General features: G+C 40.4%; 1 long non-coding RNA gene across 1 annotated transcript in view; it reads right to left on the minus strand.

Moving 5' to 3' along the window:
* Nucleotides 1-18,108, minus strand: part of LOC119260591 (uncharacterized) — a 412,686-nt gene that overhangs the window by 282,323 nt on the left and 112,255 nt on the right. Inside the window, exon 3 of the long non-coding RNA XR_005128756.2 lies at nucleotides 11,581-11,709. This is a non-coding gene — a long non-coding RNA (uncharacterized LOC119260591). The remainder of the gene's footprint in view (nucleotides 1-11,580; nucleotides 11,710-18,108) is intronic.

An 18,108-nucleotide genomic window follows, 5' to 3' on the forward strand; every position in this document is an offset into this window, starting at 1 on the left:
GTTAGATAATCTTCACCATGTACAGCCTGTCTTTGGCAATAGAGTCGCCAGTCATTTTCCACTAAAATACTTAGCTATCCCTAACGTGAGACATTACTCTCATCTTATAGGATCCCCCATTCCCAGTCAGCCCTGACCTTGGCAGTTGATTTTCTCATACGTACAGAATCTGAGCAGAGCTGATAATAGCGTCTACTAAGACATAACAGGCAAAGTGTTTTCTTTCTCCTAACAAGCAAGCATGGAAGAGTTTCCATTATCCATTTCACACACTGACACTTTTTCTGATCCAAAACAGCTGTGGCCCTGAAAAGACTGAGGGCGGGTGTTTCACTTCTGCTTCAGTGCCAATTAAGAGTCTGGCCTTTGTGATGCCAGTATTGGCACCTTCCTCTGTGCCCCTCACTGGCACCTTTTCACACGCCCTTTTTCTGTTTGTTTATGTACATCCTCCTGACAACAGGAGGGACCTGAAGGCAAAAAGCAAATCCAAATGGTCTGGGGAAGCAAATCCTAGCATAGAAGCTCCCCAGCCCTGTGCCTTTCGAAAGCCCATGTCCCACAGCACCTCCTTTCTTTTTGCACAGATAATTAATAGGATTTACTTTAGGGCTTGGGGGAGGCAGGGCTCAACAACTGTCCTTGGAAGAATATAGCAAAGGCACTGTCCCAATTCCTTGAGGAACTTGCCAATGTATAGCCCAAGACTGACATACATAAATTTATTCAAACTCTGCCTAACTGAGAGAAAGCGAGAACTGTGGTTTGAGGAGAAAAAGGGAAAGTATACTTTGGGGATAGTGATAATTTTCCCTCTTCCACATAAATATATAGCAGTACACATACATGATGACAGAAATAACATCACTGATTAAAAAAAGAAAAGCAAAATGACACTTGTATCAAACTTTACAACATGCCCTCACTTGCATTCTTTAATTCTCCTAGTAGCCATATTCAGTGGGTGTTTTTTATCACGCCCATTGCTGCAGATGAGAAAACTGAGTCTGAAAGAGGAAGCAACTTACCTGAGGAGCCACAATGAACAAGTCTCTGGGTGTGACATGCACAGCTTTCAGCAGTGCCATCTCTCCTGGAGAGTGCAGAGACTAAAGAAGGTGCCCCTGTGCCCTAACAGGCACATGGAGGACCCTGTCAGGATGGCCCATGAGAAGTATGGTAAAGTAAAATCTCTTTTTTTATTTGAATTTCCCCAGTAATAAGAGATGATGAACACCTTTTCATGTGCCTGTAGACCATCTATATGTCATCTTTGGAAAAGTGTCTATTCAGATTCTCTGCCCATTTTTTAATTAGGTTGCTTCTTCTTGTTGTTGTTGAGTTATATGGGTTCTTTATGTATTTTCAATATTAACCCCTCATCTGATATACATTATTTACAAATACATTCTCCCATTCAGTAGGTTGCCTTTTCATTTTAATGGTTGTTTATTTCTGTGCAGAAGCTACTTAGTTTGACATACTCCCATTTGTTTACTTTCGCTTTTGATTCCCTTGCAGTTGGAGATGTATCCACAAAGACATCATGAAGGTCAATGTCAAAGGGTTATGTTTTCTTCTATGTGTTCTGTGGTTTTAGGTCTTATATTTAAGCCATTAGTCCATTTTGAGTTAATTATTGTGTATGGTGTAAGACAGTTGTCTAATTTTGTTTTGCATGTAGCTGTCCAGTTTTCTCAACACCATTTATTAGAAAGACTTTCCTGGGCCTCCCCAGTGGCGCAGCAGTTGAGCACTGGGTTGCGAAGCTGCCTATAGCCTCTGCAGCATCAGTTCGATCCCCGGCCGCCGGGCGAGGGTCCCACATGGCGCGCAGACCTCTCTGGCCGCCCGCTTCTCCCCTCAGCAGTGTACTTCGTCACTATGCCTGTTCTGCTCTCCACTCTGGCTCTGGTGAATTCTCTCACCCTCCCATGCTTCTGACTGTACCCACTGCTTGTATAAATAAATAAATAAATCTAAAAAAAATAAAAAGTTTAAGAAAGACTTTCCCTACTCCATTTTATGTTCTAGGTAAATTGTTTGTGTATGTTTATTTCTGGAGTGACTACTGTCAAAAGGACAAGGAACAACAAATATTGGAAAGGAAGTGAAGAAAAAGAAAACCTCATATAGTATTGGTCAAGACATAACTTGGTGCAGTCATTATGAAAAACAATATAAAGATTCCTCAAAAAATTTGCATTGTAACAATACAAATACCATATGATCCAGCTATCCCGTTTCTGATATTTACCACTGTATGTAAACACTAATTTGAAAAGATATATGTTCATTGCATCATTACTCACAATAGCCAAGAGGTAGAAAAAATCTAAATACCAAATCCAAATGGTCTAGGGAAGCAGCTAAATACCCATTGACAGATGACTGACTAAAGATGTGGTATATATACTACTCAACTATAAAAGAAGATAAAATTCTGCCATTTTCAACAATATGGGTGGATATAGAGGGTATTATACTTCATGAAATAAGTCAGATGGAGAAAGACAAACACTATGATTTCACTTATATGTGGTGCATAAAGAAACAAAACAAACAATGAACAAAACAAAAACAATCTCTCAAACTATAAGAACAAAATAGTGACTCCCAGAAGGCAAGGGTGAAAGGGACTGGCAAACTGGATTAAAAGAGTCAACTGTAAGGTTATGGATTATAAACTAGAAATCTGGTGGTGAACATAATATAGAACATACAGATGTTGATTTATAAAGCTGTATGCCTTATGCCTATGCACTGTTATAAACCAATGTTACTGCAATAAAAAAAAAAAGTAGAATAAAATGACAGAGGGAGAATTTACTTGACCCAGATGGAATAGGGCAAGGAAAAGGGCAAGACAAAGAATATAGGGAACAAAAACGACGCAGCAAGCGGGACTGTGAGTGGAAAGGAACTATTGCAGCCACCACACCCCGTGAACGGGAGCTGAGGCGAACCCTGCAGGATCCGCCACGGCGGTGAGCGGACGGCTCCTGGCGCCATTAGAGAAGAACAAAGACCCCGGGAGACCCGCACACAGCCCGGGCTGCCAGTAAGCTGGCGCGGAAACGCAGCGCGCTCGGGGAGCTTGAAAAGCAAGTGCAGACCTGGATCGCGGCTGCCCAGGTCCCCGCGCCTGCGACCTAGGCTTGCGGGGAGACGCACGGAGGTCCTCACTGAGGTGAAGGTCCCTCCCTGAGTGAGCAGGAACCAGGCGCCCAGGCACGGGAGCTGTGCAAAAGGCGCCATTCCCGCGCCACTGAACTGGGCTACAGCCCGCGTCCTGGAACTGAGGGCTTTGAACTGAGACCCGGGGCACGAAAATTCGGGGCGTGGTTTCTCCACGACGGTGGGGCACAAGGCAGACACAGCACCCCAAAGCTGTTGAGGTGTACCCTACCATTCCCGCTCTGTTCTCTGTCCCACGGGGTGGGGGGAGGCGAAAAACAGCCCCCCAAGGACAATAGGAGAGATCTCTGGCGCCACCTAGCGACCAGGAAAAAAAAAGTCACTAACACCCTATAAAACAGGACATTTCTTAAGACTGCTTTAAAAGGGCAGAAGGTTTCTGGAGGACCCAGTGGCCAGCCGGGAAGTTATTCCACGCCAGGCCCCTTCCGACCAGCAGTCTGAGCCCACAGAGGGAGCAGGCACCCACGTCCGGGGCAGACCGGGTGCGCAGAAGAGTGTGCCTGAAACCGGAGGCGCAGGGACTGCATCCCGCTTCGCCATTTGAGAACAGGGACATTTCTTCAGTAAAAACTGCCTAAAACCAGCAGAAAGCTCCCCCAGAAGACAGAGATGGCTCCTGGAAGAGCCAGAGGGGAGCAGAGAAGTTCACCCAAGATGTCAGTCAGTCCGAGCAACACAGTGTCCCAACGCATACGACAAATTAGAAAACAGACAGTAGGGAGTAGAAGAACCACACGCAACCTAAAAACTCCTCAGGAAAGAAGCACACCACAAAAAGAAAACCACTCCCCAGATTGCAACGACAGCAACTTGGAAGAACTTCTGAGCCTTCCAGAAAAAGAATTTAAAATTGCCATGATTAAAAAAGTGATAGATCAGAAGAAGGAAATTGAGTCCCTAAAGAGGGAAGTAAGAGAAATGCAGGAGATCAAAGAATTAATGGAGGAACTAAAGAACTCTGGGAAAAGCAATGAAAGCAGAATAGATGAAATGGAAGAACGAATAAGTGCTCTTGAAGACACAGAAATAAAAAGAACCAAAACAGAAAAGGAAAGAGAAGTACGAAGGAAAAAGAATGAAGAAAGACTTCGGGAACTATCTGACTCCATGAGGAAAGGAAATATAAGAGTTATAGGAATTCCAGAAGGAGAGGAGAGAGATGTAGGAACAGAGAAAATATTCATGGATATAATTGAAGAGAACTTCCCAAATGAGAAGAAGGAGCTGAAAATTGATATACAAGAAGCAAGAAGAACACCAAACTTCCACGACGAAAGGAAAAACACAGCAAGACACATAATAGTAAAGCTCCCAAGAATCCAGGACAAGGAAAAAATAATGAAGCTGACAAGAGGGAAGAAACAGATAACATTCAAAGGAAAACCAATCAGGCTGACATCAGACTTCTCTGAAGAAACACTACGGGCAAGGAGAGAGTGGAGGGACATAGTCAACAGACTCCAAGAAAACAGATGCCAACCAAGAATACTCTATCCCGCAAAGCTCTCTTTCCTCCATGAAGAAAGAATATGGACCTTCCCAGACAAAGAGAAACTCCGGAATTTCATTGCGACTAAACCCCCACTCCAAAAAATACTACAAGGAATCCTAAAGCCAGAACCTCAGAGGGACGAATAACAACGAAAGAAGACCAAAAAAAAAAAAAAGTTATTAAAAGAATAAATAAATAAAATCAAAGGAAAGACAAACATAATGGCAAATACAGATGCTAACATATCAATATTAACTCTAAATGTAAATGGACTAAACTCTTCAATAAAAAGACACAGAGTTGCAGCCTGGATTAAGAAACAAAACCCAACCTTTTGCTGTCTCCAGGAAACACATTTAGCTACAAAAGATAAAAATAGGCTCAAAGTCAAAGGATGGAAAACAATCCTACAAGCAAATGGGCCAAAAAAGAAAGCAGGAACAGCTATACTTATATCAGATAAAACAGACTTCAAACTCAAAAAAATAAAAAAGAGACCCCAATGGTCACTACATTATGATTAAGGGGACAATACTTCAAGAAGAAATAACACTCATTAACATATACTCACCAAACGAAAGAGCACCAAAATATATCAGACAACTGTTGTCCTCTCTGAAAACAGACATCAGAGAAAACACATATGTAGTGGGAGACTTCAACACACCACTATCAACAATGGATAGATCAACAAGACAAAAAATAAGTAAAGAAACTAAAGCTCTAAATAAGGACCTAGAGCATTTGGGCTTAACAGACATCTATAGAACACTAAACCCAAAAAAAACGGAGTACACATTTTTCTCAAGCGCACACGGATCATTCTCCAGGATCGATCACATACTGGGGCACAAGACAAACATCAACAGATACACCAAGATTGAAATCATACCAACCATGTTTTCTGACCACGAAGGCATCAAACTAGAAATAAATCATAAAAAGAAGGCAAGGAACTTTCCTACCTCATGGAGATTAAAAGCCACACTACTGGAAGACCACTGGACTAACGAGGAGATCAAAGAAGAAATTAAAAAATTCTTTGAATTGAATGACAAGGAGGACACCAATATCCTAAATGTATGGGATGCAGCAAAAGCAGTAATAAGAGGAAAATATATAGCAATAGAAGCTCACATCAAAAAACAAGAAAGAACTCAAAGAAACAACCTAATCTCGAAGCTCAAAGATCTAGAAAAAGAACAACAAAAAAACCCCAGAACCAGTAGAAGAAAAGAAATAATAAAAACCAAAGCAGAAATAAATGAACTTGAAACTAAAAAAACAATGCAAAAGATCAATGAAACCAAGAGCTGGTTCTTTGAAAAAATAAATAAAATAGACAAACCCCTAGCCAGGCTCACAAAGGAAAAAAGGGAGAAAGCACAAATACACAGAATCATAAATGAAAGAGGAGAAATCACAACGGACACAGCAGAAATCAAAAGAATAATCAGTAACTACTATGAACAGTTATATGGAAACAAGTTCAACAATCTAGAGGAGATGGACAAATTCCTACAACTCTACAATCACCCAAAGCTAGATAAAGAAGAAATAGAACACCTAAACAGACCAATTACAAGCAGCGAAATTGAAATGGTAATTAAAAACCTCCCCAAAAACAAAAGCCCAGGACCTGATGGATTTACAAATGAATTCTACCAAACATTCAGAGACGAATTAGTGCCTATCCTTCACAAACTCTTCCAAAAAATTGAGAAGGAAGGGACAATACCAAACACGTTCTATGAAGCCAATATTACACTAATACCAAAACCGAATAAGGACAACACAAAAAAGGAAAACTATAGGCCAATCTCCCTAATGAACACTGATGCAAAAATCCTCAATAAAATTTTAGCTATCAGAATCCAACAATGTATCCATAAGATAATTCACCACGACCAAGTTGGATTCATTCCAGGGGCACAAGGATGGTTTAACATCCGAAAATCAATCAACGTTATCCAACACATCAACAAAAAGAAATATAAAAACCATATGATAATATCAATAGATGCTGAGAAAGCTTTCGACAAAGTGCAACACCTATTCATGATAAAAGCCTTTGAAATTCTTGGGATACAAGGAACATACCTCAACATCATAAAGGCCATCTATGACAAGCCAACAGCCAGTATCATTCTCAATGGTGAAAAGCTGAAAGCAATTCCATTAAGATCTGGAACAAGACAAGGATGTCCACTCTCACCACTGCTTTTCAATATAATACTGGAAGTCCTAGCCAGAGCAATAAGACAAGAGAAAGACATCCAAGGAATCCAAATAGGAAAAGAAGAAGTCAAACTATCACTATTTGCAGATGATATGATAATATACATAGAGAACCCCAAAATCTCCACAGAAAAACTAATTCAACTCATCAATCAATTCAGTAAAGTGGCAGGATACAAAATCAACACGCAAAAGTCAGTAGCCTTCCTATACACAAACAATAAATCTGAAGAAGAAGAAATCAAAAAAACCACCCCTTTTATTATCGAAACAAAAAAAATCAAATATTTGGGAATAAATCTAACAAAAGAGGTAAAGGACCTATACAAAGAAAACTATAAAACACTGTTAAAAGAAATAGAAGAAGACACAAAGAAATGGAAAGACATCCCCTGCTCATGGATTGGAAGAATAAACATTATTAAAATGGCCATCCTACCAAAAGCAATATACAGATTCAATGCTATTCCAATCAAAATCTCAATGGCATTCTTCAAAGAAATAGAACAATTATTGATGAAATTCATATGGAATCACCAAAAACCCCGAATAGCCAAAGCTCTACTGAAAAAAAAAGAAGGAAATGGAGGCATCACACTCCCAGACTTCAAACTATACTACAAAGCCATAATCATCAAAACTGCATGGTATTGGAACAAGAACAGACATACAGACCAATGGAATCGAATAGAAAATCCAGAAATAAACCCACAGATTTATGGTCAACTAATCTTTGACAAAGGAGCAAAGACTATGCATTGGAGCAAAGAAAGTTTGTTCAATAAATGGTGCTGGGAAAACTGGGTCGCTACATGCAAAAGAATGAAGCTTGACCACTACCTCACACCATACACAAAAATCAACTCAAAATGGATTAAAGAACTAGACATAAGACCTGAAACCATAAAATACATAGAAGGAAATATAGGCGAAACACTACGGGATTTGCACATCAAAGACATCTTTACAGACACATCACCCAAAGCAGTGATAGTGAAGAGAAAGATAAACAGCTGGGACTACATCAAATTAAAGAGCTTCTGCACAGCAAAAGAGACAATAACAAAAACAAAGAGAAACCCCACCAACTGGGAGAACATTTTTGCACCCAACACTAATGATAAAGGACTGATCACAAAAATCTGCAAAGAGCTGATGAGACTCAGCAACAACAAAGAAAATAATCCAGTCAAAAAATGGGCAGAAGAGCTAAAAAGAAACTTCTCTGAAGAGGAAATGCAAATGGCCAACAGACATATGAAAAAATGTTCAACATCACTTGTAATCAGGGAAATGCAAATCAAAACTACCATGAGATACCATCTCACACCAGTGAGAATGGCACATATTAAAAAAACTAGCAACAACAAATGTTGGCGAGGATGTGGAGAAAAAGGAACTCTTCTGCACTGTTGGTGGGAGTGCAAACTGGTCCAACCACTATGGAGAGCTGTGTGGAGATTTCTGGACCTACTAAACATAGAGCTTCCATATGATCCAGCAATTCCACTCCTAGGTATTTACCCAAAGGACACAGAAACATCAATTCCAAAGAGCACCTGCACTCCTATGTTTATAGCAGCACTGTTTACAATAGCTAAGCTTTGGAAACAACCCAAATGCCCAAAAATAGATGACTGGATCAAGAAGATGTGGTACATATATACCATGGAATATTACTCAGCATTCAAAAAAGATAAACACATGCAATTTGCAGCAACATGGATGGCACTGGAAGGGATCATGCTCAGCGAAATAAGCCAAAAAGAAAAAGAAAAATACCGGATGGTCTCACTCATAGCAGGAATCTAGAAAACTTAAATAAGGGACCAGGAAAATGAATATAAGAAAGTGAAAATCAAAATCAACAAAAAACTATGAACCAGAGACACTTTTTGGGGGGTGGGGGGCGGGAGGGGAAGGATTGGGGTCAGAATGGGGCGTTTGCAATTGTATGGGGGAATATAAAAATAAAATTTAATATTTAAAAAAAAAAAAAAAAAAAAAAAAGAATATAGGGAACAGAAAGCTAAGGGGTGCTGAAAGAACATCTGGTATTATTCAGGATTTGGTTGCACTCATAACTGAGTCTCTCACTTTTATGCCCTCTTGCCCTCTCTCTCTCCCGCCCATTCTTCCGCCTTCCCTCTCCTAGAGAGCTATCCCCTGACCTCTCCAGTACCACACATGACCTCTCCAGCAGGGCATGTAAGTGTAACCAGATGTTCAGTGCAACATATCCTCTCTTCTTGTTGACTCAGACTTTTGGATGCATCCCCCAAAACTCAAAACCACATTTCTAAAGATGCTGGACCACTCTTGCAATATTTACAAGGGTAGGGGTTGGCCTCTAGATACACCTCTAGCCCATACAAGAAGTTCAAGTGGGGAGTCAGGAGGGAGCATTTCTTTGGAAAGAGTTATTAGTGTAAAAAGCATTTCCCACTTACATACAACCCAAACAAAAGAGTCTTGAAGAAGACCATTTGAGAGCTGAAGGATGCATTCTCTGAAGTCTGAAGGGTGTGGAAGCTCATCTATGACTTACACTTGCCCCTGTTAGAATCTGTCTCAAGCTCATAGTAAGTGTCCAATAAATATTTGTTGAATGAAAGAATGAATAAGTGAATGAATGAATGAATGAATGAATGAACACCTGAAATCTTTGGTTAAAAAGTATAAAAGTGAGAGATATTACTAGAGCTAAAAGGAAGAAATAAGCATATTAGCTACATAACAGTTATGAACAGCATATATGGACATGCTTGCACAAAAATTTATGAAATAAGTGAATGAAGACAGTGAGGAAACTAAGACTACAAAGAATAGATATATGTTCATCATAGTAGAAACTCTGGCACAAAACCCATAATAGCCCAGGAGATTACCTTATCTTCCTTAAATAATCCTGACCTCAAATTAATCCTTAAGAAGTAGACAAATGAAAACTCGGGATACATTCTAGATATATATATAAAAAAAAAACTCTGGAGTTAAAAGTTGTCATCTCTGGTTGATGAAAGATTCTGGTTCTTGAGTCTTCATTTATTTGCCTTTGTCCTTCCTGTCATTCTTTCTTCTCCTCCTAATTTTTCTCCTTCAGCCTTCATCCAGTCCTTATTAAAGAGCACTTGTCAGCAGAAAGAAAAGGAGACTGTAGTCTAGCTCTTCCTCATCAACACTCAGAACTTTTTGCAGCATTGGCCAAAGAACCAGGTAAAGTGAACCTAATGCTGTTTTAGAAAGAAGTGTCATTTGTCTCTGCACATCAGCTCTTGTTTTAACAAGGCTTTGTTTGCTCATTGTGGAAAATCTTCCATTTTAATTAAGTAGTGAAAGTACATTTATAATCTATCCCATTACCACAGAACGAGTTCCTGAGTTACACACCCTATACCTGTGCTCCACTACTCCCCATAGTAAATGCCATGTTTCCATTAGCACATTTAGCACAGTTACACAGTAAGAGAGAAGCATGGATGTTCACACCAACATACACATTTGAAAGACTGAATCCAAACCAGAGCCATCCCGCTGTGCATTTGCCCTTGGACTTCGAACACTTCCCCAGTGTGAATTCCCTACCCCACCCAATGCTTTTGTGAAGGAAGAAGATCAAACCTGGCTCGAGGGGTGACCCAAACCAAACCCCACTGTACTTTCAATATCTAAGTGATCAAATGAAAGCAGCCAGGGTAAACAAGCTTAGGCTATGCAATTTTCCAGATCTATTTATCCAGTCCTCTTTGGAATAGTGAGGGAATCCGAGGCAAGGAAATTCCACAGGGCCCCATTTGAGTAGCCAAACCTTTGATATAACTTTCTGTTGCTCCTTGCTTCCCCATGCAAATCTCTCATTACTCCATCCAAATAACTTTCAAAACCACAGCTTCCTCTGTGTCTTGCAACAGAAAATCTGTGCACTTGTACGGGATAAGCGGTGTACTAAAGACCTGCCCTCACTCCCCCATCATTTGGAGGGCCTGAGTCCATCAATGGTTCAGTTCAGCCAGTTCGTGAATGGAGAAGGGAGATCAAAAGGACCAGAAATATTCATTTATGGGGGAAACTAAAAGAATTAAATACATAGAACTTGGCCAAATGACGCCTGAAGGGGGAAATAAATACCCATAAGCATTTGAAGGGTGTAACCAAACACCACAAAGAGGGATTTTTTTTTTTAAGATGGCTTTAACTGAGAGAGATGGAAAAAAAGCAAAGGAAATCCAGACTACTAAGAAAATTTACCTTAGGAAAGAGCTAGAAGGAACTGGTGTCCATACAAGCCCTGGCTAATACTTCTATTCTCTGAAATGTTTTCATTTCCAATCCATTTCTCAGATACATTTCTTTAGACTTAGATATATATGTTTGAATATTGCCTCTTGTGTCCCTATTTTCTATGCATTTTTTGTGTGTCCTTTGTTGCCTCTCATGTCTGTTTCTGTATTTCTCCTGTGTAATCCTGACAGTGTCATTTGGGAGTGACCTGGCTTTGTGTCATGCTAGGTCAGCAGGTGTGTGTCATTTATCAGAACAAACAGATAAGCTCAGTAGTGGTTATTTTAGGAATAAAAATCAAACTAAGAATCCCTCCATATTAGTGCCTTTATCATCTAAACAGATCTGAGGTAAGTTCTGGAACAGACCTAAGTGCTTCTCAGTCTTCTCCAAGCTCCCTGGAAGGAAGATGGGTGAAGTCAGTTGAATAGAGCCAGAAAATACATCTTCACAGATTTCTCCTGAGATACACTTTATAGTAAGTCCTTCGGGAATTTCTAGATGGAAAGAAATACGTACAGTGAGAACAGCATTTCTGAGTCTTTCAACACATTCCTGATGAGTTCAGTGCAAAAGTGAAAATTATTTTTTCAAGGAGCAAAGAAATTTCAGCAAAGGTTTGGTTTCAGTTAAACTAGAGATTCAGACTTCTCCATCACCTGGATAGTTTATAAAGGGCTCTAATTTTCCGTTATAACCTCTTCCTTGGCTCTAGCTCTACAGCAGAAGGAGCACTGGACCAGAAGAATATAGAGGACAAATCCCTCCACCACCAAAATACCTAGATGACCTTGGATAAGTCAGACTTCCTTTCCAGTTTCTTTACATGTGAAAGAGTGAATTAAGATAAACTGGTGTGATTTATCTTAAAATTTTTTCTTAGACAGCAAAATTGCTTTTTAATGTACCATTACCCAGAAGCCCAATAACAAAAACCAATCAAAGCCTTTCTGGTTAAAGCAAAACTGAATGGTCCAGACCTTGACCACTTATATCCCCCACTATAGTTCTTGACCCTCCAAAATTCCTCAGGCACCTGCACGGAATTCCATCCCTCCCCAGGGACAACATTTTGGAAGTCACTAAATTCCATGCTCCCTCATACCCTTTCTAACTCTTGTTCCTTATGGGTTTAAATGGCAGGTATTGGGGCCTCCCTGGTGGCACAAGGGGTTAAGCACCACACTATGAAGCAATCCACAGCCTCTGCAGCACAAGTTCAATCCTCAGCCGGCCAGGGAGCAACACACATGGTGAAGCAGACCTCCTCTGCTTCCCTCAGCAGTGTATTTCAGTCAGTCTGCCTGTTTTGTCTCTGGTGGATCCTCTCACCCTTCTACAGGCCTGCATCTCAGGCCTATACCCCAGCTCTTACATGCATAAATAAATAAATAAATCTTTTAAATAGATAGATAGATAAATAAATAAATAAATAAATAAATAAATAAATAAATAAATAAATGGCAGGAATCCAAGAATCGAGCTGGGCAGCAGGGATGCAGTTGACTCTACAGACACCACTGACAACAAGAGTTTAAAATGACTAAGGAACTCACCAGGTCCAAAGTCTCCTTTAAGGTTCAAAATTTAAAAAAAAAAAAAACCCAGAAGAGAGAAATGTGAGACATCTGAGGAAGTGTGAACCAATTCCTCTGAATCATATATGACAATATAAACCAATGTTACTGCAAATATTTTTTTCAAAAAGAGATAGCTGCGAGACAGAAACAAGAAACCTATTATCCAATCTCTCTCTCTCTCTCTCTCTCTCTCTCTCTCTCTCTCTCTCTCTCTCTCTCTCTCTCTCTCTCTCTCTCTCCCTCCTTTCCTCTCCTATTCCTCTCCCTGCATCTCTCTTCCTTTCCTCCCTCCTCATACTCCCCAAATCAAGGCCCAGTAAGAACCTAAAGGTTAGTAAAGTTGACTGAAACCATGTATCATAGAATATCAACCAGATAAATACATGTTCAGGTCAGGTAAGCCAGGGACTAGCGGGGAGGGGAGGTAAAGAAGCACACAAGGAAACTCTAAGCTAAGCACAAAGGTCCCATAGGAGGGAGTTCAGGTGCTCCCTGGGGGTTGGTGCCTACAGCCTCTGGTGTGAACATTCTAGGGAAAGTAAATTTGAATATTTTCCCCTAAAAGCTCCCCTGTCAATTTAGGTTGACTTCACAGAGATAAGGTATCACTCACCAATCAAGCACCTGGCTTGAGGATGATATTCTTACACACAGTTGCTGAATGTGTCTTTCCCCGAAGATGGTAATTTGACAATACCTATCAAAACTTAAAATCTGCATACCACTTGACACGGCCATTCCCTTGCAAGTATATCTTACAGACAGACTTCGGTGTGTGCACAGAAACAGCTCTGCAAGGATATTCATGTGGCACATCCAGCCATAAAGGACTGGAAACTACCTAAATACTGATAGATTGAGATGGGGAAAATATATTTGCATTTTCTCAAGCAATGGAACACTCTGTGGCCATTAAAAAAGGATGAGTCAACTCTATATGGCTGACAAGGAAAAAGCTGTAACATCTAATGTTAAGTGAAAAAAGCAAGGTGTAGACACTGTGTACAGAATGGTATATCTTATATGAAAGAATATGTACATATATATCTTTGCCTATTCACAGACTATTTTTCAAATACATACAAAGTGATAGCAATGGTTACTTTTAGGGAGAAAAATCAAGGTGGGAAAAGGTTTATAGCCATACCACCCTGAACGCGCCCTATATACTCAAGATGGGAGAAGGCGCAATCTTTCTGGGAGGAAAGGCCTTTCTTTAAATGCCCTGATTATATATCCTTTTATAATGTGCATATGAGCATTTCAAAGAAAACAAACAAAAAAATCTCTCAAATTGTTTTATCTTTCAACAACCATGTATACTTTAGGATAACTATTATCAGGGACTAGTATTAAACAGGCAAAGTAGCTGAGACACTAAGACCTTTACTACACACCTCGCTCTACTAAGCAGTAAGCAAAGTACAGAGCAGATCAGGTTTTAGTCAAGTCCTCGCCACCTTGATCAAGTCACTCATGCCTCTCTTCATTCACAAACTGACTCCATGGAATGAGTGGTCTCTAAACTTTCTCCCCTCCTCTAAGATGCATCGTCCCTGGCATGTCATGGTCATAAATTTGGGATTTATATTTCTTATCCCATGCCTGCTGACCAAGGTCACTTGTGTGACCTTGGGCAATATATCCAGTCTTCTAAAGTTAGATTTTCTTACTTGAAAAATATGGATACTAATTCTATCTGCCTCATAGGGTTTTATAAGAATTAAAAAGGCGGCTTTCCTAAAGTACTTAGCAACAGGGCACCCTCTATCTTATGTGCTCATCTCCAGATATCTCCAACCTTAGTTGCTAACTTGTATGTTATCAATCTCTCTAAACTGACCTCCTTACCCTGGTTATTTTCTATTTTACCATCTTGTTTTAGTCCTTAATAACATGAATCACAATTTGTAATTGCTGTGAACATTAATTTGTTTATTGTCCATCTCACCCCAAGTGGAATGCCAGCTCCATGAGGTTAGTGATTCTATTGTGCCCACCACTCTGTCTCTAGCCCCTACAGCACTAGGGGCTATAGCTGGTTCATAAAAATTTCTTGAATGAAAATGAATAAAAACGTGTTAGCTGCTAGTTGCTGGTTGCTGACCTTCCCAACAATTCCATTGCCAGAAAAGCCTGATGATACCTCTCTCCTAGACTGGAATGAAAATTGCTAGCTCTGCTATCGAGGAGGCTCAACACAGGTAAGCAATGTGCCAAAGTTACATAGCTAATGAGTGGCACACCTAGGAGAGGAAACCATCGTTTTTTTTGACTCCCAACTCTGTTCCCTCAGCCACTAGATTAATCTGGGCTACAGAATTCCCTTAACTGGAGTTACACACATACAAGCCCTGCCTGACTCCTAATTACATGCCTCAAACAACAATCATGTTCGACCTTTCAATTCTTCATTGCCTGAAACACCACTAATGGGAAATCCTATAATGAATGGGAAATCTCACTAATCTATGCCTTAGCACATTTATCCCCTGCCGTCCCCTCCTGCTGACCCTTTAAAGGTCTTTGCTGGAGGCAGAAAACAGAGGATCTTCTTGAGTTGTGCAACAATGCTTTGAAACACCCCAGTTGAAGCTTTGAATTACAATTATCAAAGAGCAAAAGTGACTAGTTGTCATTTGAATATCACCAAAGTCATAAGAAGTAGTCACATGGAAAGTCGTATTACATTTGGAGAAGGAAACAGAAGCAACTGAAAAGAAACACTGAAACTTTGGAGCCTGATTAATGGCTCTCTGTGTTGTCATTTTTGAGGTTATGTAAAGTTTATGAACGTTGCTTGCCTTAATGCTATTGTTGTTCTGTGCTATTCAGCATTTATAAAGTTCTTGGCTATAAAGCCCACAAAAATATTAGAAGCTGTGAATAATTCCTTTGTTTTGAGATATAAGTTCTACCACTGGCAAGCAGGAAAAACCTTTTTGACACAAAGCTTGGGGGAAGAGAGACGTAAACAATGCCTTGGCCTGGATACCAGCAATGGGTAGAACTGGGTTAGAAGAGAAAATCACATAAGAAGCAAGCACTTATTCATGACTAACTGACCACATGCATGTTCTGAGGAAGAAGCCTTGGAAGCCCATGTTAGCAACATTCAGCAAGAAAAAACCTTTATATTTATGATTTCTGATTTCTACAACAGAATGGGAAGACAATAGCATGCTTGAACTCAAAATACAAGAAGCATATTCTGTTAGCTTAAAAAAAAAAATCAGTTCCTGGGCCTCCCCAGTGGCGCAGCGATTGAGCGCTGGCTTGCAAAGCTGCCTGCAGCCTCTGCAGCACCGGTTCGATCCCCGGCCGCTGGCAAGGGTCCCACTTGGCGTACAGACCTCTCCTGCCACCCGCTGCTCCCCTCAGTAGTGTACTGCGTCAGTCTGCCTGCTCTGCTCTCTGCTCTGGCTCTGGTGAATTCTCTCACCCTCCCGCGCTTCTGACTGTACCCAGTGCTTTTATAAATAAATAAATAAATCTTTAAAAAAAAAATCAGTTCCTGGTCCAATCCTTATGAAAGGCAGTATGGAGGTGTCTCAATACATTATACAAGGATCTGTCATTGGACCCAGTAATTCCACACATAGGCATCTATCAAAAAAAAACTCAAAAACATTAATTTGAAAAGAAACTTGCACTCCCACTTTTACTGCAGCACTATTTACTATAGCTACACTATGGAAACCACCTAAGTGCCCAGAGAGTGGATCAAGAAGATGTGATATATAGACACAATGGAATACTATTCTGTGATCAAAAAAGATAAACTCACGCCATGTGTGGCAGCATGGATGGAGCTGGAAGGGATTATGCTCAGCGAAATAAGTCAGAAGGAGAAAGACAAATACCAGATGGTGTCACTGATATGGAGAATATAAAGTAACTAAATTAATAGTCAGATAAAGACAAGCTGAAAAACTAACCCTCTATAGCTGGCTAAAGACTTGAGACACCAGGGCCTCCCCTGGTGGCATAGCGGTTGAGCGCTGGGTTGCTAAGCCGCGCAGCCTCTGCAGCGCCGGTTCCATCCCTGGCCACCGGCGAGGGTCCCACATGGCGCAGCAGACCTCTCCTGCAGTGCCCAGCTCCCCTCAGCAGGGTATTTCGTCAGTCTGCCTGTTCTGCCCCCCACTCTGGGTCTGGTGACTTCTCTCACCCTCCCGTGGCTTCTGACTGTACCGAGTACTTGTATAAATAAATCTTTAAAAAAACTTGAGACACCAAGGGGTAGGGGAGGAGGGAACAAAGAGGGAAGAAAGCACAATGGTCTATGGAGGTAGAATACGGTGAGTTGGCAGTGGGTACCCCATGGTGGGTACCTGACGGGAGTACCCAATTTTACCTCAGTTAAAAATTAATAAATTTTTAAAAAATCAGTTCCATTTTCTCAGGGAACAAGCTGAGAACTATAGTTTTGTCTTTACAAATCCATTCATTCAAAATTTGTAATCACTTCCATCTCCAAAGAAGTCAAGCAGGAATATCTTGCCAGAAATCCACAGCTCAATAGCAAACACTTGGACACATGTAAATATGGTCACCAGTTGGATCTACATGTACAGATCTTATAGAATCAAGCCCCAAAATACACTGACATCTCAATAATTTAGGTCTCAAGTGACAGAATCTTTTATAGCTAAAAAAATGGCAAACATCAATCAGTAGCTCCATCTATTAGAATAGTCTCAAAATGTGGTCTATGAACCACTTTTATCATGAATACCAAGGAAGGTTCTGAAAATGCAGGTTTTAGCCCTACCCGAATGTTAGAATTTCATGAATAGGGCCTATTGCTCTGCAAAAACAAAAGCAAACAAACAAAAACTCTTTCCAGTGAATGTTTTACATTCTAAAATCTGAGACCCAATAAATTATAAAAATAAGACACCAGTCAGGGCAAGGTTCCTGGGCTTCCCACAGCCACACAACATAGAGCAGGGCACAGATACCAGCAAAGGGGGAGTGTGGATTCCCATTTGGTGAAAGCAAAAAGAGAAATAAGTATCTCTGCAGAGTAATCAAAACTACATCTCACGGACATCCCATTTCATCTTTTGCTCTTATTCCAAAGAGGGGGACTTTTTCAGGGACAGAAAATCTCACTTCCTTATGCCATAAGAAGTAAATAGTCATTTCACATATATAGAAGCTAATAAACAGAAATAAAAACAGATTTGGAGATACAGAGAAATAATAAGTTGAGTTCTGGACATTGATACATAAAACAGTTATAAATTAAGCATCACTTCCAGTTTGATGCCTGGAGGGTCATCCAAGTGGAGTGTTCCTGCAGGAAACTGG

Source organism: Talpa occidentalis, unplaced genomic scaffold (genome assembly GCF_014898055.3).
Source record: "Talpa occidentalis isolate TD23 unplaced genomic scaffold, MPIMG_talOcc4v2.1 talOcc4.6, whole genome shotgun sequence".
Lineage (NCBI taxonomy): Eukaryota > Metazoa > Chordata > Mammalia > Eulipotyphla > Talpidae > Talpa > Talpa occidentalis.